This window comes from Zonotrichia leucophrys, chromosome 1A (assembly GCF_028769735.1).
Source record: "Zonotrichia leucophrys gambelii isolate GWCS_2022_RI chromosome 1A, RI_Zleu_2.0, whole genome shotgun sequence".
NCBI lineage: Eukaryota > Metazoa > Chordata > Aves > Passeriformes > Passerellidae > Zonotrichia > Zonotrichia leucophrys.
The window spans coordinates 32,142,912-32,148,911 of NC_088170.1; positions in this window are offsets into that span (position 1 = coordinate 32,142,912).

The window sequence follows — 6,000 nt, forward strand, 5'->3', positions numbered from 1 at the left end:
TTGTTATTCTAACTTTGCCTATCACTTCAAATCCCCTTTTCTTTTTGTTTTCCTTTTCAACGTCACCTTTGAGTGTACTTTTCCGGCAGCTATGCAGCAATTTCAGTGCATTAACACATTTTTCATATGAAGCAACACAAAAAGTAGATTCAGAATAAATTCGTTAAAATAAAGTACTGTAGAGGTCAATATTGGCTTGGAATCTTTTTCAAGGGTGTGTCTAAATCCTTAAGGGAATGAATTTGAATGTCCTTCAACTCTAAGAGGACCCTAACTCTATCAAGGAGAATAAGGTCAGCCTCAAGTATCTTGTGCTCCACTCAAATGAGTGTGCTGACTTATACAGTGGAGTTAACAAAAAGATTGTAAGTTTTTATTATTACTGATATTATTTTTCATGACAGTGTTAGAGTTGCCCTTTAAAGTAAAAACACTGCTAAACTGGGTAAGAGCAGACAGAAAGGTTATTAGCATAACATGCACACACACTTAGAGGCATCCACTTCTTTCCCAAAAATGTCCCTAGACACTTTTATAAGGATGTAAAAAAATTAATAGTAATAATATTAGTATTAATAATAATTATTATACAATAGATACATTTTTCAATCATAAAATCCATTTAATCAACATAGAATAATTTGGAGAAATATATATATTCAAGGACTTGTTTCTTTGAAAGCAAGAAAATTTTGAATTGAAACAGGGAAACTAATGTCCAGATGGATACCAAAGAACCCCCAAATCTTCTACTTCAGCTTCTTCATCACTGGTCAATATGTATTCAAAGGTGTCAGATATTTCTCCCAGCACTGTCTTCTCTGAACAGCCATGCTTTATTTAACATGCCCAGGAATAACTGACTTGGGTGAGAACCTTCTTCCTTGACCTACGAAGTCTTCCAAGCCTAAAATGGGATATCTGTGACCTCATTTAAAGGCAACTGTGTATCTAATGTAGCTTACATTCATCAGAAGTCCAAGGGGTAAAAATTGGGAAAATGAGATGCAATTTTTCACAGTAAAAATGCAATAACTAATATAAAATCACATCCCAGTGCATTCTGAAAATTTAGTTACTGGAATTCTGGTGTGTTATGTCTTTATATTTCTGGGAATTCTACCCTTCTGTCCAACAGTGGTGTCAGAATTGGGCGCAGAGACAAGCCCAGTCATGTCAGTGCCCCTGAGTCCAGTAATGTTATTGCATGGCAAGTATTTTTAAAAAACAGAGAAAGGGACCAAGCCAATACACCAAAGCAGTGTCCATGGGCAACACAGGCCAGGTGAGGCATTGGAATAGGTTGCCCAGAGAAGTTATGGATGCCACATCTCTGGAAGGGTCCTCATCCAAGGTTGGATGAGGCTCTGAGCAACCTGGTCTACAGAAAATTGTCTCTTCCCACAGCAGGAGGGTTAAAATAGTTGATTTTTAGGCTCCCTTCTGACCCAGGCCATTTTATGATTGTATGATAATGGGCTCTCTGAAGTCAAAACACTGTTTCTGTGAGTAGACGGGTAGGGTGATTGTTTCATCTATGTATATACAAAGGGACTAACAAGTAAGCATACTTGGTTACCAAAATACTGTGCAGGGTTATTCTCTGCAAAAGGCCTTCCCTATTTTTTCTTGTTTTGTAATGACTTCATACCAAAATATAAATAATACATAGAAAAAACATCCCTGGATACATTTATGATTCAGAAGTATGTTAAATGCAATGTGTTATATTTATGAGAAGGAATGTTTTTTGTAGAGCGTATGTTAAAAAAGACATTTTTTAAAACACTGTGTCATAAGCAAAAAAAATGAGAGTATATATAATAACTGTAGGTAACTAATTACATCTATAGAATAAACTTACAAAAGCCACAAAAGCCACAGATAGGACACACTTCTCACTGCTGAATTTACTGACTTGTTGGCTTCTATTTCATACTTAATGACATCTAAATGTTGTTTCAGCCTGTGAATTGAATTTTCTTTTAATTTGAGCAGATCATATATTCATTTGTTGTCACTCTATCTCCATCAATCAATGCATTATGAGTGGCAGCTTCATCTCATCCTTAAAGATAACCTTGTATTATGTCAGGAGTCAATTCTGTATTTCCCCTACAGAGGTAATGAAGCCACACATGTAACAGGATCATTACCAATGGGTGTGGGATGCTGTTTTGAACATACGATTTCCATCTGCGACAGAACGATTCCATTTGCAAAAATTGATCTCCTGGAGGAGGGTTTCTCAGCTAGGGTGAGCACACTATGGGCACAGTGTAGCAGAGTGTGTGGTCTGACAGGAGAGGAAAAGGGGATCTTGTTGCCTTTGCTGTGTCCAAAAAGACAAAGCTCAGGGTATGGGCTTGCATCTCTTCCCACTGAGAATGGAAAAAGGAGCAAGGACAGGGTCAAACAAGTCCTTCCTTCTTGTAGTAAGAGGTTGCAGCTCAGCAGATCTGAGAGGAGCAGTGCATCTGCATGTAGGGATGGTACAGTGCAAGCACAAAGTTAATCCACTTCTGAAAAGTTCAGCCTCAAGTGTGATAAATTCTGTTAGAGGCTGAAGCAGGTGCTGCTGTGAGATGACCTCTTTTAAACAGCTTAAAGGCTCACAGAAAAGGATTGAGCTCATATTTAATTGCTGTGAATAAAACTATCAATTTCATCAGCTGTAAACAACAGTAATCAGATGTATCACAATGAAAAATTATGCTCATCAAGCAGTTTTCCTTGTGTGGAATGGAATTTGACAAGAGGCAGATGGATGCCTGAGTACTCTGCAAGGCATCTGGGGTGGACCAGGAACAGACACAGAGATCACTGCCCACCTTAGTAACAAGGTAAAGTAGAGCTTGCATATTGCATCAGTTTTCAAATAGTAGCAAGATGGACAAGGCAAAGGGAATTGCGTGATTACTGAGCAGCTAAGGGTTAGGAGTATTTGCAGCCCTGGCCAAAATTTGTGAGGCTTACATCTCTTCCTGCTCCCTGCCCAGTCATGAGAGGCAAGATACAGTTGTGAGTTTGCAAGAGCAGGACAGTGTCCCTTTGAGTAGCCTGGCAGCTATTGAGGAAGATGAAGTGTTTCTGTTTAATGCAAATTACTGATCACAGTGTGTTTCCATGTACATTTTTCAAGAAACATGTTTGCTTTAATTTTCCCAAAGTCCATCTTTTCTGTCGTGTTTGGTACATTGTGTCACAGTTCCATGTGCATTGTGTCACAGTGTGATCCTGTCATCTGTCATAAAGGATAAGCTACTATGGCAGCTTATGTCCTAATGCAGTTTGACAAGATGAAATATGCAGAAAAGTAAACACAATTCCTGCCAATGCCCAAAGGCCCTGACAACTTCAGGTGTACCTCCCATAATTAATCACTAGCTAATTATAGTTTCCTGATAACTACCAGAAGCAGGGCACAGAATGGGCACTGTGTATCTGTGTGACATATTTCAGGCTGACATACAGACTTACAGAGACATTGCCTGCATACCATGGTTAGACTATTCTGATTATTTCTCTGAATCTTGCAGTTAGGTAAAAATCCAAATTCATTGGAACAGCTTTTTCTTCTTGAAACACATAAATCAATCTCAATTCTTTGAAACTGTATTGTTCAATAGGGTGTTCTTAAATTTTGGAAATACAACTTCTTTTTCTAAAGATCTATATTTTATGAAACACAGTTTAAATTTTCACCTGAGACCACTATGGTTTCTATAAAAAGAGAACAGATAACAAATTGAATGAATGGACTCTCATTAAGCATAAAATTAGCCAACAAGAACCATTCTGAATCAATTAATCATAATGTAAAAGGGCTCTAATTTTCTGGCATTTTCAAAATCAAAAGTAAGTATTTGCATCCTATTTCATCATAAGAAATGTGATTAATTTTATTTACAGCTGATGAAATACATAATTTTTGTCACAGTAATTAAATACTGGCTCCACATTTTTTATTCTGGGAGTTTCTAGATTGAATACTAAGATTGTCTAAGGAAGATTGTCTCCCAACAGTTACTCTCCTCCCTACACACTGTCCATGACCATGTGCAAAAAGCATCAGAAATCCAATTTATATGGCATAGCAGGATACTATGAGACATAGCTGTAGTTTAAAACAAGATTAGGCTCCAGCTGCTTTGCAGGGAAATAACATCATCCCTTCTATTTATGAGACTTCATGTGTGACTCTTATGAATCAATTTTTTATTTAAACATATTATTTTGCTAATAAGTATGTTTTGTATTTGTCCCCAAGTTGTTTGGTTTAATATTATCTAAACAATCCAGATCTTGACACCTGAATCCATCAGCTAATATGACAGACTGTTATTCAAGGACAGACAGATAAATTTCCCATGAAACATTACTTACAGCTTTGGAGGGGGCTGCCTTGACACAAACAAAAGCATTTTACTCACATCAATTCACTCATCAAGGAATGTTAATTATTATAAAGGTAGAAGAAAGGTGGTTCCTATTTATTGTTCCATGGAAGCAAATGTTTCCAAAGACTATTTTGAAGATAATTTTCTTCATATTGTTTCCGATTCCAATTAAATTAAAATTTTGAAATGTCATAGAGGGAGTGGAAAGGGTTAAAAAAATAAAACATGAAAAGTAGAGATTTATTCCAAATTATATTTTTTTAAAAATAAACACATACAAAAAAGCCCCACCCCAGTTCTGGTTTTCACCAGCTTAACTTCTGGCATTCACTGCATTAAATAGAACTTAGTGCACAGCATAAGCCACGCTCTCTTGCCTGCCACACACGGTGCTGAGGCAGCTTAAGGAAGCACCAAAGGCAGCTCTGAACCCTCTGACCAAAGCATGATTCTAATTCACTCAGCATTTAAACACATGTCACTTTGAAGAATTTGGGTTATGAGGCAGGTTTAATGAAAACCATGCCTGGCTTGCCAAGTGAGTGATTTCTCTGTGCTAGGACAGTGATCTCTTCTATTAGAGAGATCACTGTGCCCATCTGGAAGTACAGCATTGTTCTAGAGAAATTTAAAGGAACAACATACCAGCTACATTATTCAGTATTTTTTTTACTTCAGGAACTGTGACAGAAAGGTTATTTGCATATCTAGAACAAGTTTCTCTTCTAGCATGGTTCATACAATAATTTGATTTCCATATTTAAATCAAAATAATTTTCTGTCTCTTGCTAACTTCTGCTGGCCCCTTCTGCTATGGTGTAAACTGTCTATTTATTCCCAAATTCTAGTATTCCATTTCCTTGCACTGCCACTGTGTATGCCCAAGGTCAATGTTTGGCACCTTTCAACAAGGGTTCTCTTACACTAGAGCCGGTTTCACTGATTACGTATAATTTACAAAACATGAAGGTCATTCAGGCTGTATCAGGGTGGACCTTCACTAAATAGGAACACTTATTTCTCTGACTCAAGAAGATAAAAACTAATGTCTTTTAAGCTTGAGATGATGCCTTTAGTTTTAGCTTTCATACTTTTCAGATTCTGTGCTGACTAGGGGTATAGCTCTAAGCTTCATATTAAGCATTAGCAGGTTGTCTTCACAGGGGAGGTAGACAAAACAATCCTTTTACAGCTTGAGACCAAGGACAACAAGCTTCAGGCCAAAAGGTAGAAACAATGGGGAACTGAAGAAGACAAGGAGGAGGGGACTTCATAACCTGAAGCTATAATTGGACAATTAAATCCAATATGCAAATAGACCAAAACTTATAAAAGTGTGAGACTTCATGACCATATGTTTGTGACCATTTGGGTCCATCTTGGGTGTTGCCCTGGCCAGGCTCTTGTACTGCCCAAGGTGTATCCTTTAAAGGCCTTTCAATAAATATCTACTTTATTCTCTTAGCTCTATCTAGTCTCTGTTCCAGGTCATCCTCTCAGGGCATCAGTTCAAGTATGAAAGAAATGCAGATGTGTGCTGTAGGTTAAAATTAACTCGGGCACTTATAATACTCTTCCATCAGCACAAAGTTCTTGATTT